Source organism: Anomaloglossus baeobatrachus, chromosome 2 (genome assembly GCF_048569485.1).
Source record: "Anomaloglossus baeobatrachus isolate aAnoBae1 chromosome 2, aAnoBae1.hap1, whole genome shotgun sequence".
In the NCBI taxonomy this organism is placed as follows: Eukaryota; Metazoa; Chordata; class Amphibia; order Anura; family Aromobatidae; genus Anomaloglossus; species Anomaloglossus baeobatrachus.
In genome coordinates, this window is record NC_134354.1 from 719,904,102 (window position 1) to 719,930,995 (window position 26,894).

Consider the following 26,894-nt stretch of genomic DNA (forward strand, 5'->3'; position numbering starts at 1 on the left):
AACATGGTAATTTCATGTCTCACCTGGAATTTTGGACTTTTTTTTTTTTTTTTTAAAAAAAACCTGCTGCGATCTCAAATTTGAAGGAGATTTTAAGATTTCTCCACAGGTGTTCTTGGAATTCAGATCCGGCCTCATTGCTACCACTTTAGAACTTTCCAGCACTTTGTTTCCATCCTTTTCTTTGGGCTTCTTGAAGTATGTTTAGGGTCATTGTCCTGCTGAAAGACCCATACCATAGGAAGCAAACCCAGCTTTCTGACACTGGGCACTACATTGCGACCCAAAATCCTTTGGTAATCTTCAGATGTCATGCACCCTGTCAAGGCACCCAGTGCCAGAGATCGTAAAACAACCACAAATCATCTTTGAACCTCCACCATATTTGACTGTAGGTACGGTCTTATTTTCTTTGTAGGCCTCAATACTTTTTCACTAAACAGTAGAATGAAAGGCCTTTTTGGTAAAGCCTATCTTGGTCTCATCTGTCCAGAATACGCTTTCCCAGAACGATTTTGGCTTACTCACATACATTTTTGAAAACGCAGTCTAGATTTTTTATGTTTCTGTCAGCAGTGGAGTCCTCCTGCTTCTCCTCCAAAAAGATTCACTTAATTCAAATGTCAACGGATAGTTGGAGCTGACACTGATGCACCCTGAGCCTGCAGGACAGCTTGAATTTCCTTGGAACTTGATTAGGGTGGCTTAGCCACTATCAGGACAATTCTGTGTTGCAACCTTCCATCAATTTTTCTCTGCCTGCCATATCCATGGGATGTAAACTTCTTGATTATGTTGCGCAAAATTGTTGAAACATATCAAGTCCTCAGGCAGGTCTCTTCTCTTTCTGTTCTCCATGCTTAGTGTGGACACAATGCAAAGAATGAGTCGACTTCTCTCCTTTTTATCTGGTTTCAGGTGTTATGTTCATATTGCCCACACTTGTTACTTGCCACAGGTGAGTTTGAAAGAGAATCACATACTTGAAACAAAGTGGTTTATCTACGATTTGGAAAGGTGCCAACAATTTTGTCCTGCACATTTTGGTGGTTTTGTGTTAAATTATGTCCCAATTTGCCTTTTTTTCCCCCTCAAGTATCTGTGTGTTGTTCCACTACACACAAAGAAAATAAACATGTTTATGACAAAACATTTGTAATTGCAATAATTTTCTGGGAGAAATACTTCATTTTCTGGAACAATTTTAAGGGTGCCAACACTTTCAGCAATATAGGCAAGCACTGAATATATGAAGTGTAACTTACATTGCTGTCAAATAAACTATACTTGTAAAATTGAGCTGGTTCGCAGTCACAGCAGCTTGCACCTGTTCACATTTTTTTTCATTCAGCTAGGAGATGCTGGGCAGATTTTTCTGTCACACACAAACACTAATTTGGGAGGGTGTGGGCTATGGGAGAGCGAGAAGAGTCATTTTGGTCTTGAACTAAAGTAGCACCCACCTCAATTAGTACTGTATTATGAAAGAGCAAATTGTAGCAATAAGAGTAAGGGGCACTTTGCACACTACGACATCGCTAGCCGATGCTTGCGATGCCGAACGCGATAGTCCCCGCCTCCGTCGCAGCTGCGATATCATGATGATAGTTGGCGTAGCGAACATTATCGCTACGGCAGCTTCACATGCACTCACCTGCCCTGCGACATCACTCTGGCCGGCAACCCGCCTCCTTATTAAGGGGGTGGGTTGTGCGGCGTCATAGCGACGTCACACGGCAGGTGGCCAATAGAAGCGGAGGGGCGGAGATGAGCGGGACGTAAACATCCCGACCACCTCCTTCCTTCCGCATAGCCGGCATGAGCCGCAGGACGCAGGTAGATGTTCCTCGCTCCTGCGGCTTCACACACAGCGATGTGTGATGCCGCTGGAACGAGGAACAACATTATGGAAATGACCGACGCTACACCGATGATACGATTACGACGATTTTGCGCTCGTTAATAGTATCAAAAAGGATTTACACACTACGATATCTCCTGCGACGCCGGATGTGCGTCACTTTCAATTTGACCCCACCGACATCGCACCTGCGATGTCGTAGTGTGCAAAGTGCCCCTAAGTCAGTGATCAAGTCTTCCAGGAGAGTGGAGGACGATCACTCCATGTTATAAAGATATGGGGCCAAATTCATCAAGACCAACGTGCTGGAGTCAGACGCTTCCGATTCATGAAAAGGTTAAAATCACTTAAAGAATTAGGTGCATCTTATCACTGGCGTGCGCCTGTTGGCAATGTTACTCCAGTCAGTAACTTACAACACAACTTTTGATGAATTTATCAGGCAGGCTTAATCATGTCTTGCCCAAGCTCTGCCCACTTCGGTAGAGCTAGCTGAAATGTTGTTAAAATTACAAAAATTGCAAATTCATGTTGCGCAAAATTTTTGCAACAATTGAAGATGTTTTACACCAGAATTCTAGAGAAAACACCTTGATGAATCTGGCCCAAAATGTACAAAGAACCATCAGTATCTAGGGATAAAGTAGATTTTGGGTACTCACCGTAAAATCTCTTTCTTGGAGCCTTCATTGGGGGACACAGGAAACCATGGGTGTATGCTGCTGGGACTAGGAGGTGACACTATGCAAATAAGAAAGTTAACTCCTCCCACGTAGGATACACCCACTGACCGGAGCTGAGGAGATCAGTTTGTGTAAAAGCAGTACGAGGAGAAGCTTGAAAAACAGAACATTCCGGATCCATTGGAGACTTAGTAAAGGGCGGGTGCTGTGTCCCCCAATGAAGGCTCCAAGAAAGAGATTTTACGGTGAGTACCCAAAATCTACTTTTCTTTATCGCTTTATTGGGGGACACAGGAAACCATGGGACGTCCTAAAGCAGTCCCCAAGGATGGGAAGAGAAAAACTCAAAAAACAGGGTTAGCAGAGACAAGATTCCTTGACCGGAACCTGGTCCTAGACCCCGCAAGGAACCCCTACCCGGCCAGGGGCCGAAGTACAGGCGAAGAGTTAGAGTACTTAGGGAGTACTAAGAACTAGAGTAGAATACATGGGGAATAGGATGATCAGGAGAAACTACATCCTCTGAGGTCTGTACCTAATAGCTAAGGCGACTGACAGCAATAGGTCGAGCTAAGAAGAAGAAACCCGACAGGCCCTGGAACTACGTTTGAGAGGGGAAGAATGAGCGAAGAACTAGGGCACCTGGTAGAGGTAGGTGCCAGGTAAGCGGAGGCCAAAGGAGCCTTGGCCCATTATTGCCGCAGGATGATTAGACGGGAAACTGACCGCCTAAGAGGGTGCAAGGGAGTCGAGATACTTGAGAAAAGTGTAAGGGGATTCCGCCATAGGGGAACCTGACCTGTTGATTCTACAGCACCTGAGAGAAGTGATCTGACTCTAGTGGACGAACCAGCCTGCAGGTGGGGAAAAAAATATGGGAGACAATCCCCCTGTGTATGGAAGGGGTCCAGAGAACCTGTAAGGTTCGGAGAAAAGAAGGGAATTTTGTTACTTACCGTAAATTCCTTTTCTTCTAGCTCCTATTGGGAGACCCAGACGATTGGGTGTATAGCACTGCCTCCGGAGGCCACACAAAGCATTACACTAAAAAGTGTAAGGCCCCTCCCCTTCTGGCTATACACCCCCCGTGGGATCACGGGCTGCTCAGTTTTAGTGCTAAAGCAAGAAGGAGGAAAGCCAATAACTGGTTTAAACAAATTCACTCCGAAGTAACATCGGAGAACTGAAAACCATTCAACATGAACAACATGTGTACCCGAAAACAACCAAAAATCCCGAAGGACAACAGGGCGGGTGCTGGGTCTCCCAATAGGAGCTAGAAGAAAAGGAATTTACGGTAAGTAACAAAATTCCCTTCTTCTTCGGCGCTCCATTGGGAGACCCAGACGATTGGGACGTCCAAAAGCTGTCCCTGGGTGGGTAAAGAAATACCTCATGTTAGAGCTGCAAAGACAGCCCTCCCCTACGGGGAGGCAACTGCCGCCTGCAGGACTCTTCTACCTAGGCTGGCGTCCGCCGAAGCATAGGTATGCACCTGATAATGTTTGGTGAAAGTGTGCAGACTCGACCAGGTAGCTGCCTGGCACACCTGTTGACCCGTAGCCTGGTGTCGTAATGCCCAGGACGCACCCACGGCTCTGGTTGAGTGGGCCTTTAGCCCTGATGGAACCGGAAGCCCAGCAACACGGTAGGCTTCAAGAATTGGTTCTTTGATCCATCGAGCCAGGGTGGCTTTGGAAGCCTGTGACCCTTTGCGCTTACCAGCGACAAGGACAAAGAGTGCATCCGAACGGCGCAGGGGCGCCGTGCGGGAAATGTAGATTCTGAGTGCTCTCACCAGATCTAGCAAATGTAAATCCTTTTCATACCGATGAACTGCATGCGGATAAAAGGAAGGCAAGGAGATATCCTGATTAAGATGAAAAGAGGATACCACCTTAGGGAGAAACTCCTGAATGGGGCGCAGCACTACCTTGTCCTGGTGGAACACCAGGAAGGGAGCCTTGGATGACAGCGCTGCTAGTTCAGACACTCTCCGAAGAGACGTGACCGCTACCAGAAAGGCCACTTTCTGTGAGAGTCGAGAAAGTGAAACATCCCTCAGAGGCTCGAAGGGCGGCTTCTGGAGAGCAACAAGGACCTTGTTTAGATCCCACGGATCTAACGGCCGCCTGTACGGAGGGACGATATGACAAACCCCCTGCAGGAACGTGCGCACCTGAGAAAGTCGTGCTAGACGCTTCTGAAAAAACACGGATAGTGCCGAGACTTGCCCTTTAAGGGAGCCGAGCGACAAGCCCTTTTCCAACCCAGATTGCAGGAAGGAAAGAAGGACAGGTAACGCGAATGGCCAGGGGGATACTCCTTGTGCAGAGCACCAGGATAAGAAAATCTTCCACGTTCTGTGGTAGATCTTAGCAGAAGTGGACTTCCTAGCCTGTCTCATGGTGGCCACGACCCCTTGGGATAATCCTGAAGACGCTAGGATCCAGGACTCAATGGCCACACAGTCAGGTTCAGGGCCGCAGAATTCCGATGGAAAAACGGCCCTTGGGACAGTAAGTCTGGTCGGTCTGGTAGTGCCCACGGTTGGCCGACCGTGAGATGCCACAGATCCGGGTACCACGACCTCCTCGGCCAGTCTGGGGCGACGAGTATGACGCGGCCGCAATCGGATCTGATCTTGCGTAACACTCTGGGCAAGAGTGCCAGAGGTGGAAACACATAAGGGAGCCGGAACTGCGACCAATCTTGCACTAAGGCGTCTGCCGCCAGAGCTCTTTGATCGCGAGACCGCGCTATGAAGGTCGGGACCTTGTTGTTGTGCCGAGACGCCATTAGGTCGACGTCCGGCACCCCCCAGCGGCGGCAGATTTCCTGAAACACGTCCGGGTGAAGGGACCATTCCCCTGCGTCCATGCCCTGGCGACTGAGGAAGTCTGCTTCCCAGTTTTCTACGCCCGGGATGTGAACTGCTGATATGGTGGATGCTCTGTCCTCCACCCACATCAGAATCCGCCTGACTTCCTGGAAGGCTTGCCGACTGCGTGTCCCTCCTTGGTGGTTGATGTATGCCACCGCTGTGGAGTTGTCCGACTGAATTCGGATCTGCTTTCCTTCCAGCCACTGCTGGAAGGCTAGTAGGGCAAGATACACTGCCCTGATTTCCAGAACATTGATCTGAAGGGCGGACTCCTGCTGAGTCCACGTCCCTTGAGCCCTGTGGTGGAGAAAAACTGCTCCCCACCCTGACAGACTCGCGTCTGTCGTGACCACTGCCCAGGATGGGGGTAGGAAGGATCTTCCCTGTGATAACGAGGTGGGAAGAAGCCACCATTGCAGAGAGTCCTTGGCCGTCTGAGAAAGGGAAACTTTCCTGTCCAGGGAAGTTGTCTTCCCGTCCCATTGGCGGAGAATGTCCCATTGAAGTGGGCGCAGATGAAACTGCGCGAACGGGACTGCCTCCATTGCTGCCACCATCTTCCCTAGGAAGTGCATGAGGCGCCTTAGGGGGTGCGACTGACCCTGAAGGAGAGACTGCACCCCTGTCTGTAATGACCGCTGCTTGTCCAGCGGAAGCTTCACTATCGCTGAGAGAGTATGAAACTCCATGCCAAGATACGTTAGTGATTGAGTCGGTGACAGATTTGACTTTGAAAAGTTGATGATCCACCCGAAAGTCTGGAGAGTCTCCAGCGCAACATTCAGGCTGTGTTGGCATGCCTCTTGAGAGGGTGCTTTGACAAGTAGATCGTCCAAGTAAGGGATCACCGAATGTCCCTGAGAGTGCAAGACTGCTACCACTGCCGCCATGACCTTGGTGAAAACCCGTGGGGCTGTCGCCAGACCGAATGGCAGAGCTACGAACTGGAGATGGTCGTCTCCTATCACGAAACGTAGAAAACGTTGGTGCTCTGTAGCAATCGGCACGTGGAGATAAGCATCTTTGATGTCTATTGATGCAAGGAAATCTCCTTGAGACATTGAGGCAATGACTGAGCGGAGGGATTCCATCCGGAACCGTCTGGCGTTCACATGCTTGTTGAGCAGCTTTAGGTCCAGAACAGGACGAAACGAGCCGTCCTTTTTTGGAACCACAAAGAGATTGGAGTAAAAACCTTGCCCTTGTTCCTGCAGAGGAACAGGGATCACCACTCCTTCTGCTCTCAGTGAGCACACCGCCTGCAGAAGGGCATCTGTTCGGTCGGGATGTGGGGAGGTTCTGAAGAACCGAGGCGGAGGACGAGAACTGAACTCTATCCTGTACCCGTGAGACAAAATGTCTGTTACCCACCGGTCTTTGACCTGTGGCAGCCAAATGTCGCAAAAGCGGGAGAGCCTGCCACCGACCGAGGATGCGGAGGGAGGAGGCCGAAAGTCATGAGGCAGCCGCCTTGGAAGCGGTTCCTCCGGTTGCTTTCTTGGGGCGTGAGTGAGCCCGCCAGGAATCTGAGCTCCTTTGCTCCTTCTGAGTCCCTTTGGACGAGGAGAATTGGGTCTTGCCGGAGCCTCGAAAGGACCGAAACCTCGACTGCCACTTCCTCTGTTGAGGTTTGCTTGATCTGGGCTGGGGTAAGGAGGAGTCTTTACCCTTGGATTGTTTAATGATTTCAGCCAATTGTTCACCAAACAGTCTGTCTACAGATAGTGGCAAGCTGGTTAAACATTTTTTGGAAGCAGAATCCGCTTTCCATTCCTTTAACCACAAGGCTCTGCGCAAAACCACAGAGTTGGCAGACGCCATTGAGGTACGGCTCGTAGAGTCCAGGACAGCGTTGATAGCGTAAGTCGCAAACGCAGACATTTGCGAGGTTAGGGACGCTACTCGCGGCACTGCTGGACGTATGATAGAGTCCACCTGTGCCAGACCAGCTGAAATAGCTTGGAGTGCCCACACGGCCGCGAATGCTGGAGCAAACGACGCGCCGATAGCTTCATAGACAGACTTTAACCAAAGGTCCATCTGTCTGTCATTGGCATCTTTAAGTGAAGCCCCATCCTCCACTGCAACTATGGATCTAGCCGCAAGCCTGGAGATTGGGGGGTCCACCTTTGGACACTGGGTCCAGCGTTTGACCACGTCAGGGGGAAAGGGATAACGTGTATCCTTAAGACGTTTGGAGAAACGCTTGTCTGGGTAAGCATGGTGTTTCTGGACTGATTCTCTGAAGTCAGCGTGGTCCAGAAAAGTACTCAGTTTACGCTTGGGATACCTGAAATGGAACTTCTCCTGCTGTGCAGCTGCCTCCTCTGCTGAAGGGGCAGGGGGAGAAATATCCAATAGACTATTGATGGCCGCTATAAGGTCATTTACCATGGCGTCACCATCAGGAGTATCCAGATTGAGAGCGGTTTCAGGATTAGACTCCTGATCACCCTCCTCTGTCTCATCATGTAGAGACTCTTCTCGCTGAGACCCTGATCCGCGTGAGGACGTGGAGGGTCTCTCCCAGCGAGCCCGCTTAGGCTGTCTGGGACTGTCATCTGAGTTAGAGCCTTCAGGCTGAGATGCCTGGGACCCCCTTGAAGCACGGATTAACTCCAACTGAGGGGGACCGGGGAACGTTGCCTGAGCAGTGTCCATGGTCTGAATAACTGGCCTGGCCTGCAAGGTCTCTAGGATCTTTGTCATAGTGACAGACATCTTGTCAGCAAAAACTGCAAACTCTGTCCCCGTCACCGGGACAGGGTTCACCGGCGACTCTGCCTGGGCCACTACCACCATAGACTCCGGCTGACGAAGTGGCACAGGGACCGAACATTGCACACAATGGGGGTCATTGTAACCTGCCGGTAGATCAGCCCCACAAGCGGCGCAAGCAGCGCCTACAGCCTGTGTCTTGGCACCCTTGCGTTTTGCGGATGACATGTTGTCGTCTCCTCAGAGCAAGATAGGGTATACAGCCAAGAAGCGACCTTACAGTGCAATATATATATATATGGTATAGAGAAAAAAAAAAAAAAAAAGTACACCAAAATAACACTGTGGCACTAGTGGGGCCAGCACTAAAGTGCTGCTTACCGCCCGCTTAACGCGGGTGTGTGGTCGCCAGAAATCCCTTGTCTGGGTCTCCCAGAGCCTGTGTCCGTTCTCCAGCCAGACTGCATGTAGGAATGGCTGCCGGCGTCCTGTGGAGAGGGGCGGGCCCTGGGCGTGTGCAGACAAAGAGCGGGAAACCTGCGTCCCACTGTGCTCAGTGAGAGGGCTGGAGCATGTAAATAAGACTCCAGCCCTCGGCGCTGACTAATCGTATAGCGTCTCTCCCTTGCCCTGATTGACAGGGTGGGGGCGGGAACGAAGCGGAGCTAGGCCGCAGAAGCCGGGGACTAAATTTATAAGCGACGCCGTCGTAAAAGCACGGTCGTCGCTAAGTCCCCGGCGCACTACAAGTCGCAGCCGCGCCGCCGCTCCAGGGGCGGCCGGCGCGGCAGTCCCCAACACATAAAGTCACTCAGAGAAACTGCAGTGACTGTAACCCCAGCGCGCAGCGCTACTGTCCCCGGCGCACTAGCACACCCAGCAAGTCTGGAATGTGCGCGGCCTGTTTGGGACACAGAGTACCTGAATGTTGCAGGGCCTTGTCCCTGAACGGTACCCAGCTCCGTATCCAGCAGGTTCCATGGGTCTGTGGATGGAGCCCGGCCTCAGGGCTTGGGGGCCGGTAAGATCCCACTTCCTCAGAGCCCCTCAGGGGGATGGGGAAGGAAAGCAGCATGTGGGCTCCAGCCTCCGTACCCGCAATGGGTACCTCACCTTAACAAACACCGCCAATAGGAATGGGGTGAGAAGGGAGCATGCTGGGGGCCCTATATGGGCCCTCTTTTCTTCCATCCGATATAGTCAGCAGCTGCTGCTGACTAAAAACAGTGGAGCTATGCGTGGATGTCTGACCTCCTTCGCACAAAGCTTGAAAACTGAGCAGCCCGTGATCCCACGGGGGGTGTATAGCCAGAAGGGGAGGGGCCTTACACTTTTTAGTGTAATGCTTTGTGTGGCCTCCGGAGGCAGTGCTATACACCCAATCGTCTGGGTCTCCCAATGGAGCGCCGAAGAAATGACAAGGTTAAGGAGCCACAGGAATTCCAAGAACCAATTCTCACTATGACGTGACAGACAGGAGAAGGGAGCCCTACCATCTATAATGACGTGACTGGGAAACTCGAACCCTGGAATCGGGTACTGGGTGACCATTGCGGTGAACTATGGGAAGGAGAACCCCCATGGGGGAGGGCTCCTGTGAATGACAAAAGGCACAAGACCTGGCATGTATGACCTGGAGTGGGAGAAGGAAGAACCCTTTCAAGGGGGACTCCGAGAAAGGGCTCGGCCTATGTCGTCGGCCGAAGCGCTAGCCGACCAGGGGAGGGACTCCTATCCCTGGAGGGTGACAAGAAAGATGTGATGGAAGAATGAATGAAATGAAGGGAATTTTGTTACTTACCGTAAATTCCTTTTCTTCTAGCTCCAATTGGGAGACCCAGACGATTGGGTGTATAGCTACTGCCTCCGGAGGCCACACAAAGCATTACACTAAAAAGTGTAAGGCCCCTCCCCTTCTGGGTATACACCCCCCGTGGGATCACGGGCTGCTCAGTTTTAGTGCAAAAGCAAGAAGGAGGAAAGCCAATAACTGGTTAAACAAATTCAATCCGAAGGAACATCGGAGAACTGAAACCATTCAACATGAACAACATGTGTACCCGAACAAACCAAAAATCCCGAAGGAAACAGGGGCGGGTGCTGGGTCTCCCAATTGGAGCTAGAAGAAAAGGAATTTACGGTAAGTAACAAAATTCCCTTCTTCTTCGGCGCTCCATTGGGAGACCCAGACGATTGGGACGTCCAAAAGCAGTCCCTGGGTGGGTAAATGAATACCTCAAGTTTGGACTGTAAAAACAGCCCTTCCCTACATGGAGGCAACCGCCGCCTGCAGGACTGATCTACTTAGGCTGGCATCCGCCTAAGCGTAGGCATGCACCTGAAAATGCTTGGTGCAGGTGTGGAGACTCGACCAGGTAGCCGCCTGGCACACCTGCTGAGCCTTAGCCTGGTGCCGTAATGCCCAGGACGCACCCACGGCTCTGGTAGAATGGGCCTTCAGCCCTGATGGAACCGGAAGCCCAGTAGAACGGTAGGCTTCAAGGATTGGTTCCTTGATCCAACAAGCCAGGGTGGATTTGCCATTACATATCGATGAAATGGATAAGGATAAAAGGAAGGTAAGGAGATATCCTGATTGTGATGAAAAGGGGATACCACCTTAGGGAGAAACTCTGGGATCGGGCGCAGCACTACCTTGTCTTGGTGAACACCAGGAAGGGAGCTTTGGATGACCGCGCTGCTAGTTCGGACACTCTCCGAAGAGACGTGACCGCTACCAGAAAGGCCACTTTCTGTGAAAGTCGAGAAAGTGAAACATCCCTCAGAGGCTCGAAGGGCGGCTCCTGGAGAGCAATTAATACCCTGTTCAGATCCCATGGGTCTAACGGCCTCTTGTACGGAGGGACAATGTGATAACCCCCCTGCAGGAACGTGCGTACCTGAGGAAGTCGTACTAGGCGCTTCTGAAAGAATACAGACAGCGCTGCGACTTGTCCTTTAAGGGAGCCGAGCGACAAACCTTTTCCCAAACCAGATTGCAGGAAGGGAGGAAAAAGGAGACAATGCAAATGGCCAGGGAGACACTCCCTGAGCAGAGCACCAAGATAAGAATAACTTCCACGTCTTGTGGTAGATCTTGGCAGACGTCGGCTTCCCAGCCCTTCTCATGGTGGCAATGACGTCTTGAGATAATCCTGAAGACGCTAGGATCTCGGACTCGATGGCCACACAGTCAGGTTCAGGGCCGTAGAATTCAGTGGAAAAAAACGGCTCTTGGGACAGTAAGTCTGGCCGGTCTGAGAGTGCCCACGGTTGGCCGACCGTGAGATGCCACAGACCCGGGTACCACGACCTCCTCGGCCAGTCTGGGACGACGAGGATGGCACGGCGGCAATCGGAGCTGAGCTTGCGTAGCACTCTGGGCAACAGTGCCAGAGGTGGAAACACATAGGGTAGCTGGGACTGCGACCAAACCTGAACTAAGGCGCCTGCCGCCAGAGCTCTTTGCTCGTGAGACCGCGCCATGAAAATCGGGACCTTGTTGTTGTGCCGAGACGCCATTAGGTCGACGTCCGGCATCCCCCAGCGGCTACAGAGTTCCTGACACCCTTCTGGGTGCAGAGGCCATTCCCCTGCGTCCATGCCCTGGCGACTGAGGAAGTCTGCTTCCCAATTTTCTACGCCCGGGATGTGAACTGCGGATATGGTGGATGCTCTGTCTTCCACCCACATCAGAATCCGCCGGATTGCCTGGTAGGCCTGGCGATGCGTGTTCCGCCTTGGTGGGTGATGTATGCCACCGCTGTGGAATTGTCCGACTGAATTCGGATCTGTTTTCCTTCCAGCCACTGCTGGAAGGCTTGCAGGGCAAGATACACTGCCCAGATTTCCAGAACATTGATCTGAAGGATGGACTCCTCTGAAGAGAGTCCTTGACCGTCTGAGAAGGGAGACGTTCCTGTCTAGGGACGTCGACTCCCCAACCCATTGGCAAGGCATGTCCCATTGAAGTGGACGCAGATGAAACTGCGCGAAAGTGACTGCCTCTGCATGAGGCGTCTTAAGGGGTGTGACTGGCCTTGAAGGAGAGACTGCACCCCCGTCTGTAGTGAACGCTGCTTGTCCAGCGGAAGCTTCACTATCGCTGAGGGAGTGTGAAACTCCATGCCCAGATATGTCAGCGATTGGGTCGGTGCCCGATTTAACCTTGAAAAGTTGATGATCCACCCGAAACTCTGGAGAGTCTCCAGCGCCACGTTCAGGCTGTGTTGGCATGCCTCTTGAGAGGGTGCCTTGACAAGTGGATCGTCCCAGTAAGGATCACAGAGTGACCCTGAGAGTGCAGGACTGCTCCCACTGCTGCCCTGAACTTGGTGAAAACCCGTAGGGCTGTCGCCAGACCGAAGGGCAGGGCTACGAACTGAAGATGCTCGTCTTCAATAACGAAACGTGTCAAACGCTGGTGCTCTGGAGCAATCGGCACGTGGAGATAAGCATCCTGATGTCTATTGATGCTAGGAAATCACCTTGAGACATTGAGGCAATGACGGAGCGGAAGGTTTCATCCGGAACCGCCTGGCCTTCACGTGCTTGGTGAGCAGTTTTAGGTCCAGAACGGAACGGAAGAGCCATCCTTTTTTGGCCCCCCAATCAGATTGGAGGAAAAACCGTGTCTTGTTCCTGAAGAGGAACAGGGATTACCACTCCTTCTGCCTGCAGAAGAGCATCGGCTCGGGGGGGGGGGTGGGAAAGTTCTGAAGAATCGAGCCGGAGGACGAGAACAGAACTCAATCCTGTACACGTGAGACACAAAGTCTCTCACCCACCGGTCTGTGACCTGTGGCAGCTAAATGTCGCCAAGCGGGAAAGTCTGCCGCCAACCGCGGATGCGGAGAGAGAGAGCTGAAAGTCATGAGGAGACCGCCTTGGTAGCGGTTCCTCCGGCTGCCTTCCTTGGGCGTGATTGAGCCCGGCCGGAATCTGAGCCCCTCTGAGCCTTTTGAGCCCTTTTGGACGAGGACAATTGGGACCTGCCCGAGCCTGGGAAGGACCGAAACCTCGACTGTCCCTCCAGGACAGCATTAATAGGGTAAGTCGCAATGCAGACATTGCGAGGTTAAGGACACCACCTGCGGCACAGATGTACATGTGCTCAAGACCAGCTGCGCAAGACCAGCTGAAATAGCTTAGAGTGCCCATACGGCTGCGAATGCCGGAGCAACCGACACGCTGATAGCTTCGCAGACAGATTTCAACCAGAGGTCCATCTGTCTGTCAATTGGCATCTTTAAGTGAAGTCCCATCTCCACTGCAACTATGGATCTAGCCGCAAGCCTGGAGATTGGGGGGGAAAGGGATAACGTGTATCCTTAATACGTTTGGAGAAACGCTTATCTGGTAAGCGTGGTGTTTCTGAACTGCTTCTCTGAAGTCAGCGTGGCCAGAAAAGTACTCACTATACGCATGAGATACTGAAAAGGGATTTCTCCTGCTGTGAAGCTGACTCCTCCACTGGGGGGGCTGAGGGAGAAATATCCAACATTCCATTGATGGACGCTATAAGATCATTCACTATGGCGTCACCATCCGGTGTATCCGGATTGAGAGCGGTGTCAGGATCAAAGCCCTGATCAGCTACGTCTGCCTCATCATACAGAGAGTCCTCCTGCTGGGACCCAGACCAGTGATGAAGCCGAGAGCCGCACCCAGCGAGCTAGCTTAGGCTGTCTGGGACTGTCGTCCGTGTCAGAGCCTTTACCCTGGAATGCCTGGGACCCCCCCGGAGCACTGATTATGTTCCAAATGAGGGTGGCCAGGGAGCATTGATCAAGATTGCCCATGGCCTGTCTGGACTGCAAAGTCTCTATCCCATGACAATCTATCAGCCGAAACTGCAACTCCGTCCCTGTCCCTGGACAGGGTTCACAGGTGGTTCCTTTGGCCACCTCTAGTAGAGACCCCGGCTGACCAAGTGCTACAGGGGAGCATTGCACACAATGGGGGTCAGTGGAACCTGCCGGTGGAACAGCATCACATGCAGTAAAAAGCAGCATAGAAAGCCTGTGTTGCTTTTTTTCTGCTGTATTCTAGCCATCTAGGAGAATATAGCCAAGAATAGCGACCGTACAGTGCAATGTATAGCATACAAGCATAAGTACAAATGAACACTTCAGCACATGCAATACAAGCAGCATAGAAAGCCTGTGCCTTGGCACCCTTGCTTTTTTGCTGCTGTTGTCCAGCCATCTAGGAGAATATAGCCAAGAGTAGCGACCGTACAGTGCAATGTATAACATACAAGCATAAGTACAAATGAACACTTCAGCACATGCAATACAAGCAGCCTATAAAGCTTGTGCCTTGGCACCCTTGCTTTTTTGCTGCTGTTGTCCAGCCATCTAGGAGAATATAGCCAAGAGTAGCGACCGTACAGTGCAATGTATAACATACAAGCATAAGTACAAATGAACACTTCAGCACATGCAATACAAGCAGCATAGAAAGCCTGTGCCTTGGCACCCTTGCTTTTTTGCTGCTGTTGTCCAGCCATCTAGGAGAATATAGCCAAGAGTAGCGACCGTACAGTGCAATGTATAACATACAAGCATAAGTACAAATGAACACTTCAGCACATGCAGTACAAGCAGCATAGAAAGCCCGTTGCTTTTTTGCTGCTGTTATCTCGCCATCTAGGAGGGCATATAGCCAAAAATAGCGACCTACAGTGCAGTGTATAGCATACAGGCATAAAATATAAATGGACACTTCGGTATTTAGTGGGGTCAGCACTTCAGGTGCTGCTTACCGCCCGCCTATAACGCGGGTGTGTGGTCGCCAGAGCCCTGTGACTGGTTGCCCAGAGCTTGTCTCCGTTCCCCAGCTCGGACTGCGTGCAGGAATGGCTGCCGGCGTCCTGAGAAGAGGGGCGGGCCGTGGGCGTGCCCCAGACAAGAGCGGGAAACTGGCGTCCCACTGTGTCCAGTGAAGGGGGCTGGAGAATGCAAAGCAGACTCCAGCTCTCGGCCCTGACTTTCTGTACAGCGTCCCGCCCCTCTCCTGACTGGCAGGGCTGGGGGCGGGAACGAAACGAAAACTAGGCCGCAAAGCCGGGGACTCGAGTAATAAGCGCGGCCGTCCTTGTGCACGGCCAGCGCGGAAGTCCCCGGCGCACCACAAGTCCCAGCCGCGCCACAGTGCAAAAAACACCCAGCAGCAGCCGGCGCGGCAGTTCCCAATACATAAATTCACTCAGCTAAGCTGCAGTGAATAATAGCACGAGCGCTCCGCGCTGTTGCCCCCGGCGCACTAACACTCCCAGCAATGTTGGTGTGTGAGTGCGCGCTTGCCCGGGGACACAGAGTACCTTAATGTAGCAGGGCCCTGTCCCTGACGATACTCAGCTCCATATCCAGCAGGTTCTCTGGGTCTGTGGATGGAGCCCGGTCTCAGTGCCTGGAGACCTGTAAGATCCCACTTCACCAGAGCCCTCAGGGGGGATGGGGAAGGAAAGCAGCATGTGGGCTCCAGCCTCCGTACCCGCAATGGGTACCTCAACCTTAACAAACACCCGACAAAGGTGGGGTGAGAAGGGAGCATGCTGGGGGCCCCATATGGGCCCTCTTTTCTTCCAACCGACATAGTCAGCAGCTGCTGCTGACTAAAAACAGTGGAGCTATGCGTGGATGTCTGACCTCCTTCGCACAAAGCTTGAAAACTGAGCAGCCCGTGATCCCACGGGGGGTGTATACCCAGAAGGGGAGGGGCCTTACACTTTTTAGTGTAATGCTTTGTGTGGCCTCCGGAGGCAGTAGCTATACACCCAATCGTCTGGGTCTCCCAATGGAGCGCCGAAGAAATTCTTATTATTATTATAAAACGCGTCATCACGTCACAATAAGAAGTGACGACGAAGGGAAGGAAATGAGTGAGAATATGAGAGTATAAATGGTTGGGCAGGAACTTGCAGGAATGCACAAGCTTCTGAGACCAAGCGGTGGCGAGTGGTCGCGGAATTTGGTATGTCAGGGTCATCGGAGAGATCTAGCATATCCCCAAAAGCCATTCAGAATGACTACGAGAGGGGGGAAAAAAAGGTAGACCCGGGGTAGGGGAAATGAAGACCCCTCTTGGCCTGAAACAGGTCATGTCTAGGTGTTAACTGAGATTGGCAGAGCAGACGTAGACCAGTCGCTGCAGTGTTGAGTGTTCGGGTGGAAACACCCAGTGGTCTGAGCATTCAGGGCTCCCTGAAGAATTCTGCTGTGGAAAGTAGAGAGACAGTTCTATGAAACCTTACAGCTTGTCCGGAAGAGTGGGCCCAAAGACTGGGCCGTCAGGATACTAGAAGTCCCTTGGTGGAGCTGGTCCTCCATGGAATCAATGCTGGTTAGACGATCCTGTGCCTGGTTCTTAACTTCATCTGTTGACTGTGAGGGGACTGAGGAAATCTGATCTCTATCTGAAAGAGAGAAAATGTAAGAAAAGATATATGGTCTTAAACCTTTACAGTGCCTGGCCGGAACCCTAGTGGGGGGTGCGGCCAAGGCTGTTCTAGACCAAGGAATAGGCAGATACCAGAATTACCACGAACCACCCGGGGACGGTGGCAGGAAGCAAAACAGACAACCTACTGGTTAGCGGACAGAGCTGCACCTTGCCTACCTCATTTGAAAACCAAAATGACAGCTATTTCAAGAAGCGATGCAGCCAACGTACGGTCAAGAGAGAAAAACCCTACCTTGTGGCTACCTTAGATGAATGGTGCGAGGTCGGGTAAGGTCCCGGGCCACTGGGAAGGGACCAAATGAGAGCTGCTGCTGCTGTGCTGCGTCATGGGGTCCGTGGCTGCTGCAGGGAGTGAATCACACGACCCTCCAGTCAGAAGGTCGCGTGTTGCCTTACCTCAAGATCACGTTACATGTATGGTTTGAGGTAGGAGATGGCTGCAGATTGCTGAGAAGTGAACTTGCCAGGGAGTCCTGGCTTACCTTCAGGTTACCTGAATGAGTAGGCTGAAGCAGGAGAAAACCCCCGGGTCACTGGGAAGCAACCTGATGACAGTTGCTGCCGTACCACGTTAGGGGTCAATGGAGACCACAGTCCTCGCCTCAGTCGAAGAAGAAGGGAATTTTGTTTACTTACCGTAAATTCCTTTTCTTCTAGCTCCAATTGGGAGACCCAGACAATTGGGTGTATAGCTATTGCCTCCGGAGGCCACACAAAGTATTACACTTAAAAGTGTAAGGCCCCTCCCCTTCTGGCTATACACCCCCAGTGGGATCACTGGCTCACCAGTTTTAGTGCCAAAGCAAGAAGGAGGAAAGCCAATAACTGGTTTAAAGACCAATTCAATCCGAGGAAACATCGGAGAACTGAACCATACCACATGAACAACATGTGTACCCGAAAAAACAGAAAAACCCCGAGAAAACAGGGCGGGTGCTGGGTCTCCCAATTGGAGCTAGAAGAAAAGGAATTTACGGTAAGTAAACAAAATTCCCTTCTTCTTTTTCGCTCCTAATTGGGAGACCCAGACAATTGGGACGTCCAAAAGCAGTCCCTGGGTGGGTAAAAGAATACCTCGTGATAGGGCCGTCAAACAGCCCTTTCCTACAGGTGGGCAATCGCCGCCTGAAGGACTTATTTACCTAGGCTGGCGTCTGCCGAAGCGTAGGTATGCACCTGAAAATGCTTGGTAAAAGTATGCAGACTCAATCAGGTAGGTGCCTGACACACCTGCTGAGCCGTAGCCTGGTGCCGTAATGCCTAGGATGCACCCACGGCTCTGGTAGAATGGGCCTTCAGCCTTGAGAGAACCAGAAGCCCAGTAGAACTGTAGGTTTCAAGAATTGGTTCCTCGATCCCCCGAGCCAGGGTGGATTCAGAAGCTTGCGACTGTTTACGCCGACCAGCGACAAGGACAAAGAGTGCATCCGGGTGGCGCAGGAGCGCCATGCGGGAAGTAGAACCTGAGTGCTCTCACCAGAACCAACAGATGCAAATCCTTCTGAAATTGATGGACTGGACGAGGACACAAAGAAGGTGAGGTGATATCCTGATTGATATGAAAGTGGGATACCACCTTAGGGAGAAATTCCGGAATCGGACGCAGAACTACCCTGTCCTGGTGAAGGACCAGGAAGGGAGATTTGTATGAGAGCGTTGCTAGCTCGGAAACTCTCCTAAGAGACGAGACCGTTACTAGAAGGCCACTTCCCGAGAAAAGCGGGAAGGGAGACCTCTTTCAAAGGCTCGAAAGGCGGCATCTGGAGAGCAATTAGAACCTTGTTCAGATCCCAGGGCTCTAACGGCCGCCTGTACGGAGTGCTGAGAAGACAAACTCCCCGTAGGAACGTGCGTACCTGAGGAAGTCGTTTCTGAAAAAATACAGATAGCGCTGAGACTTGTCCCTAAAGGGAACTGAGCGACAACCCTTTTTCCAACCTAGATTGCAGGAAGGAAGGAAACATAGACGATGCAACCGGCCAGGGAGAAACTCCCTGCGCCGAGCACCGAGATAAGAATATCTTCCACGTCCTGTGGTCAATCTTGGCGGACGTTGGTATGCTAGCCTGTCTCATGGTGGCAACCACGTCCTGAGGTAATCCTGACGACACTAGGTTCCAGGACTCAAAGCCACACCATCAGGTTGAGGGCCGTAGAATTCAAATGGAAGAATGGCCCTTGAGACAGCCAGTCTGATTGGTCTGGTAGTGCCCCCGGTTAGCCTACTGTGAGGCACCACAGAACCGGGAACGACAACATCCTCGGCCAATCTGTAGCGACGAGGGTGGCGCGGCCGCAGTCGGTCCTGATCTAACGCAGCACTCTGGGCAACAATGCCAGAGGTGGCACATAAGGTAGCTGGAACTGCGACCAATGCTGAACTAAGGCGTCTGCCGCCAGAGCTCGATGATTGTGAAACCGTGCCATGAAGCTGGCACATTGTTGTTGTGTCGTGACGCCATTAGATCGACGTCCGGCCTCTGTCAGCGGCGCCAGATCTCCTGAAACCCGTCCGGGTGAAGAGACCATACCCTTTCGGCCACACCCCGGCGACTTAGGAAGTCAGCTTCCTAGTTTTCCACGCCTGGGATGTGAACTGTGGATATGGTGGATGCCGTGTCTTCCACCCACATCAGAACCTGCCGGACTTCCTGGAAGGCTTGCCGGTTGCGCGTTCTTCCTTGGTGGTTGATGTATGCCACCGCTGTGGAGTTGTCCGACTGAAGTCGGATTTGCTTGCTTTCCAGCTGCTGTTGGAAGGTTTGTAGGGCAAGATACACTGCTCTGTGTTCAAGAACATTGATCTGAAGGGTGGACTCTTGCTGAGTCCACGTACCCTGAGCGCTGTGGTGGAGAAAAACTGCTCCCCACCCTGATAGACTCGCGTCTGTCGTAACTATCGCCCAGGATGGGGAGGAAGGACCTTCCTTTTGACCATGAGGTGGGAAGAAGCCACCACCGTAGAGATTCCTTGGCCGCCTGAGAAAGAAAGACGACTCTGTTGAGGGAGGTCGACTCCCCGTCCCATTGGCGGAGAATGTCACATTGTAGTGGACGCAGATGAAACTGCGCGAGAAGAACTGCCTCCATTGCTACCATCTTACGTAGGAAGTGCATGAGGCGTCTTAATGTGTGCGACTGGTTCTTAAAGAAGAGAGTGCAGCCCGTAGTGAATGCTGTTTGTCTAGCGGAAGCTTCACTATCGCTGAGAGAGTATGAAACTCCATGCCTAGATATGTTAGCGATAGGGTCGGAGTCGGATCTGACTTTAAAAAGTTGATGATCCACCCAAAACTCTAGAGAGTCTCCAGCGCAACGTTCGGGCAGTGTCGGCATGTTTCCTAAGAGAGTGCCTTGACAAGTAGATCGTCTAAATATGGGATCACAGAGTGACCCTGAGAGTGCAGGACTGTGACTACTGCTGCCCTGACCTTGGCGAAGACCAGTGGGACTGTCGCTAGCCGGAAGGTAGAGCTACGAACAGAAGGTGTTCGTCTCCTATAACGAAGCGTAGAAACGCTAGTGCTCTGGATCAATCGGCACGTGTGGATAAGCATCCTTGATGCCTAATGATGCTAGGAAATCTCCTTGGGACATTGAGGCGATGACATGGCGGAGGGATTCCATCCGGAACCGCCTGGTGTCCACGAGCTTGCTGAGCAGTTTTAGATCCAGAACGGGACGGAACGGCCCGTTCTTATAGGCACCGCAAATAATTTGGGGTAAAAACCGTGACCTTGTTCCTGAAGAGGAACGGGGGTCATCACTCTTTCTGCCTATAGAGTGCACCCTGTTTGCAGAAGAGCAGCGGCTCGGCCGGGAGGTGGAGAAGTTCTGAAGAATCGAGTTGGAGGACGAGAAGTGAGCTCTATCCTGTACCCGTGAGACAGGATGTCTCACACCCAACGGTCATTGACCTATGGCAGCTAAATATCGCCAAGGCGGGAGAGCCTGCTACCGACCGAGGATGCGGAGAGAGGAGGCCGCAAGTCATGAGGAAGCCGCCTTGGAAGCGGGTTTTCAGACTGTCTCTTTTTGGGCGTGACTGAGCCCGCCAAGAATCTGAGCTCCTCTGATCCTTTTGAGTCCACATTGGACGAGGAAAAATGGGACCTGCCCGAGCCTCGAAAAGACCGAAACTCCGACTGCCTCCTGCTCTGTTGGGGTTTGTTGTGTCCGGGCTGAGGAAAGGATGAATCCTTACCCCTGGACTGTTTAATGGTTACATCCAAACGCTCACCAAACAGTCGGTCAGCAGAAAAAGGCAACTGGTTAAGCACCCTTTTTTGGAAGCAGAATCTGCCTTCCATTCACTTAACGAGCAGACCAGGCTCTGCTTAAAAACACGGAGTAGCGGAGGCTACTGCCGCACGGTTCGCAGAGTCTAGGGCAACCTGAATCGCGTAAGAAACAAATGCAGACATTTGAGAGGTTAAGGATGCCACCTGCGGCACAGATGTACGTGTAACCGTGTCAATCTGTGTAAGACAAGCTGAAATAGCTTGGAGTGCCCCAAGGGTGAGAATGCTGGAGCCAACGGTGCGCCGACAGCCTCATAGATGGATTTAGACCAGAGATCCATCTGTCTGTCAGTGGCATCTTTAAGTGCAGCTCCATCTCCCACTGCCACTATGGATCTAGCTACAAGCCTGGAGATTGGAGGATGCCGCTTGGGACACTGGGTCCAGTCCTTGACCACGTCAGGGGGCAGGGATAACGTGTATCCTAAGCCGTTTGGAGAAGCGCATATCTGGATAAGTGTGGTGTTCCTGGACTGCCTCTCTGAAGGCAGAGTGGTCCAGAAAAATACGTGAAGCTGACTCCTCCACTGGAGGAGCTGGGTGAGAAATAACCAACATTCTATTGATGGACGCTATAAGATTATTCACTATGGCGTCACCATTAGGTGTATCCAGATTGAGAGCGGTCTCAGGATCAGAATCCTGAGCCGCTACTTCCGCCTCAGTACACAGAGAGTCCTTCTGCTAGGACCCTGATGAAACCGAGGGCCACTCATAGTGAGCCCGCTTAGGCTGTCTGGGACTGACGTCTGTGCAGAGCCGTGACTCTGGGATGCATGTGACATTCCCGGAGCTGTTAGTTGTTCACACTGAGGGGGGCCATGGATCAATGATTCAACAGTGCCCATGTTGTGAGAGACATGTCCGGACTGCTAGGCTTCTAGTATCATAGCCATAGTCTCAGAAAATCTGTCAGTAAATACTGCAGACACCGTCCTCATCCTCTGGCCATTAGCAGAGACTCCGGCTGAGTTGGATACAATGGGGGTCTATGTAACCTGCCGGCCGTATAGCCGTACATGCTGTACCGGCTGCATAGAAAAACATGTGGTTCTGCACCTTTGTTTTACACAGAGAATATGCTGATAACTCCTCCGCACAATCCAGGAGGGTATATACAACGTGCGACCAAACAGTGCAATGTATATAGTACAAGCATATCTATAAGTGCACTTCTGCACTAGTGGGGTTAGCACCACAGGTGCTGCTTAACGCCTGTTGCAGCGATTGTGTGACTATCAGAATGCCAGGGTCTTCCACACTTGTCTCTGTATCGTACAGAAACTGACACTAATGGCTGCCGGCGTCCTGTATAGAGAAGGAAGCCGTGGGCGTGCCTGAGAAAGTGCGGGAATCCGGTTTCACAGTGCACACAGTGAGAGGGGTGGAGTATGCAAAACATACTCCAGCTCTCAGCGCTGCTGTGCTATGCAGCGTCACGCCCCTACCCTGACTGTCAGGCCTGTGGGCGGTAACGAAGGGAGACTAGGCCCAGAAGCCGGGGACTCGAGTTAATAAGCGCGGCCGGCATATCAGTGCTGGCCGGCGCGGAAGTCCCCGGCGCACCACAAATCCCAGCGGCGCCTTAAATAAAAACGGCAGCGGCGGTTAGCGCGGTAGTCACCCAATACACTAACACACCCAGCAACGCTGTGGTGTGCGATGGCACTAGTGCGGACAGCGCCGCTGTCCCTGGCGCACTAACACACCCAGCAGTGCTGCCGTGTGTCTGCGCGGTCCCCACAGGGACACCGAGTACCTCCATGTAGCAGGGCCATGTCCCTGAAGATACTCCGCTCCATGTCCAGCAGATACCAGGGGCTGTGGATGGAGCACGGTCTCAGTGCCTGGAGACCGATAGAATCCCACTTCACCCAGAGCCCTGTAAAAAGGGATGGGGAAGGAAGCAGCATGTGGGCTCCAGCCTCCGTACCCGCAATGGGTACCTCAACCTTAACAAACACCTCCGACATGAAGTGGGGTGAGAAGGGAGCATGCTGGGAGCCCTGTATGGGCCCTCTTTTCTTCCATCCGACATAGTCAGCAGCTGCTGCTGACTAAACAGTGGAGCTATGCGTGGATGTGTTGCCTCCTTCGCACAAAGCACAAAACTGGTGAGCCAGTGATCCCACTGGGGGTGTATAGCCAGAAGGGGAGGGGCCTTACACTTTTAAGTGTAATACTTTGTGTGGCCTCCGGAGGCAATAGCTATACACCCAATTGTCTGGGTCTCCCAATTAGGAGCGAAAAAGAAGAAGGAGATACCTGACCCGCCAGGTGAGGTAGTACGTTTGACTCGCTGGGTCGTAAGCGGGCAACACCTACCTGTTACGGTATCCAGCATCTGGTCTGGAGAACGCTAGCCCCTTGGATAGCGAACAGGATCATCGATCTTAAATACTGGCACTGAATGTGACAGTTGCTGCCGTACCTGAGACCACAGCCCTCGCTTCAGTCAGAGATGAAGGAGATACCTGACCCGCCAGGTGAGGTATTACGCTTGACTCGCTGGGTAGTGAGCAGGGCAACACATACCTGTTACGGTAACCAGCTTCTGATCAGGAGAAAAGCTAGTCCCTTGGATAGTGGGCAGGATCAGTGGTCTTGAATCCTGGCACTGAATGCGACAACTGCTGGCGGGCCGCCTCATGGGGCAGTGCTGGATGGAGCTCTCGCCTAGGTCGAAGATGAGCGGAAGGCTGAACAAGGCACTCAAGCCTGTTGCTGTATCCGCCTTCTGGTTCTGATAAGTGCTGGCCCATAGGTAAGTGGGCAGGCTCCCCAAATCACTCTCACGCTGTAGTAGACAGGGGGATATAGAAACGCTGCACACAATATATAGAGGGTATGTTTCAGAAATACTAGCACACTGGATGGTGGGTAGGTGGATAGAGAAAACACTGGATAGTGGATACTGGCACCTTGGTAGATGGGCCGACATATAGAGACACTGGTACACAGGCAAGTGGACAGGTCTATGGAACCCTCAATCAGAATGGCGGACGGGTTGATAGAAAAAAACCTTTAGCACACTGAAACTTACAGGTGCACAACGCTGTTACAGTGGTGTAGACAGGTGCGTATGGAAACCCTGTTACACTGAGTAGTGTAAGGGCTTGTGAAAACCCTGATACACCAAAGCCAACAAATGTATGTGGAAACGCTGGCCCACGGAATAGCGGGCAGGATCCCCAAAGCACCTGGGTATTGGAACATCAGGCATGACACAGACACTGGCACACTGGATAGTGAACAGGTACAGGGAAACGTTGGCCCACAGGAGCAGGTCAGTGCCTAGAGAAACGCTGGCCCACTGGATAGTGGACAAGTACGAGGACTAGCACACTGATGAAAACTAGTACATAAAGAAACACAGGCACACTGGTGTCACTTGCACACAGGTAGAAACTAGTGTAGAGAGAAAGGCACCTGCACACTGTAACCGACAGGTGGCACGCAGAGACACTGACACGTGGGACAGAGGACAGGTACATGAATACACAGGGCGTAAAGCATGGAACCCACTGGCAAAAACTGACCGGTTCACGGAGACACTGGAACGATCCCGGAAAGGCCAAGTCATGGATCGCCGGGTAACAACGTGTGTAGCGAGATGTGAACTTCTGATTGCTGGGTGGAGCGCTATGATCTATCCGTAATCTGACGGATAACCAGGTGTGAGGACAGTACTCTGGGGAGGATTTAGAATGCTGTAGTGATATCCGTACTTTGTGCCACAGGCGCATAATACCGCTGGACACCTAGGATTAGTAATTAGTGCTACAGGCGGTAATATCTGGGAGACAGAATGGCAAACTGACAATGAACACCCAGAAATCAGGAGCACATCTGGGCTAGGAAGGATGTGTGTACATCACAAGACAGGAGACAATAAAATTGTGCGACATACGGCTGCTTCACAAAGCGGTATCCTAGTGAATGGGCCTGTCCCCTCACCAACAGGACTGCATGTTCAGGGAGAACAGTACTCTGGAGAATGAGCCCTGAGGGGGGGTTAGGTGCCTGTTGGAGGGCTCAGATGTGGCGCACTGAATGCTGCAAGATGAGCAGGGGCCTTTAATCACTGTCAGAGGGGAGCGCTGGGTCCAGCACTGCCTGCGGGTGAGCGTAGCGTCGCAAACCTGCGGTGGTGGTGGCGCAGACAGCCTGGGAAGGGAGAGTCGCGGCGGTGCTAGGAATGCTTACCTGGCGGCGGCGCAAGCAGCACTCACCCGGGTGGAGCATGGACGTGGCGGCGGCACCGGTGTCTGCAGGATCGACCTATCCGGGCGGAGGAGGTCGGAGTTCCCAGCAGCGGCAGCGCCGCTTACCCGGAGGGAAGGGCTGGTGAAGGCGCATGGATGATGCGCGCCGGGGATTGGCGCCCGGAAGTGACGTCAGACGCCGGGAGGAGGACTGAGGCCGCGCGAGAGGAAAAGAGGTGGGAGATTTGAAAAACCCGCGTGCGCGGACAGAATACCGGCTGGGGGCGTGGCCTGGAGGGCGCGCAGATACCGAGGGGGCCGCGGGCCACAATGGAGCCGGGGGCTAAAGTTTAAAGGCAGGCCGCCGGGGGATGGGGGGGAAAACGCCGGGCCGCAATGGAGCCGGGGACTAAAGCTTAAGGGGAGGCCGCCAGGGGGGGGACACGCCGGGTAGTGGGCGCCACGGCAGGGGGGCCGATCGGGGGAGCGCAGCTAGGTGGGGCTCTAAGGGAGATATGGGACCCCCTGACCCAAAGGGTGAAGGGGCAGGAGATTATGTAGACGGGATCCCTCCCCCCCATAACCCGGGACGGGGGAGTGCAGAGTACTTACCCTGAGGTCCCGGCTTGTCTTGAGGTGATCCTGGATGCATCCTGGGAGGCGAGTGAAGACATCTCGACGGTCGTCCCGGGGATAGGGGAGACCGGAAGGGTGCCTCTCCATCCTAGGTACAGTCTTCGTCCTCCTACCCCACAATCAGGCTCGGGAGCGAGTAAGTTTTTGGGGAGGGGGGGGAAGGACCATCCGCCTGTCCCTCTGTGCAGATGCCCCCCAAACCGCTTGAAAGTGTTAGGGGGGTAGGGTCCTGCCAGACAGACACGGAGGACAACGGAAGTGGCGGACGGACCCCACTTCTGTGCGACCGGTCTCTATGTGGGAGAGCAGGGTGAGCGATTACACCTTGTCGCCCGACGAGCTGTGTCTGAAAAACAAAGGGAAAACATTAATAAAACACAACAATACAAACCTGAGGGGCTGAGAGCAGCCCCTGCGTATCCAACCTCCTCGGACACTAAGCAAAAACTGATCTCCTCAGCTCCGGTCAGTGGGTGTATACTACGTGGGAGGAGTTAACTTTCTTATTTGCATAGTGTCACCTCCTAGTCCCAGCAGCATACACCCATGGTTTCCTGTGTCCCCCAATGAAGCGATAAAGAAAAAAGATAAAGAAGGGAATTTTGTTACTTACCGTAAATTCCTTTTCTTCTAGCTCCAATTGGGAGACCCAGACGATTGGGTGTATAGCTACTGCCTCCGGAGGCCACACAAAGCATTACACTAAAAAGTGTAAGGCCCCTCCCCTTCTGGCTATACACCCCCCGTGGGATCACGGGCTGCTCAGTTTTAGTGCAAAAGCAAGAAGGAGGAAAGCCAATAACTGGTTAAACAAATTCAATCCGAAGGAACATCGGAGAACTGAAACCATTCAACATGAACAACATGTGTACCCGAACAAACCAAAAATCCCGAAGGAAACAGGGGCGGGTGCTGGGTCTCCCAATTGGAGCTAGAAGAAAAGGAATTTACGGTAACAAAATTCCCTTCTTCTTCGGCGCTCCATTGGGAGACCCAGACGATTGGGACGTCCAAAAGCAGTCCCTGGGTGGGTAAATGAATACCTCAAGTTTGGACTGTAAAAACAGCCTTTCCCTACATGGAGGCAACCGCCGCCTGCAGGACTCATCTACTTAGGCTGGCATCCGCCTAAGCGTAGGC

At 52.5% G+C, this 26,894-nt stretch overlaps 1 protein-coding gene across 1 annotated transcript in view; it reads right to left on the bottom strand.

Annotated features, from left to right (window-relative positions):
* Positions 1 to 26,894, bottom strand: part of BRCA2 (BRCA2 DNA repair associated) — a 213,149-nt gene that overhangs the window by 55,145 nt on the left and 131,110 nt on the right. The gene's annotated exons all lie outside the window — the stretch shown is intronic.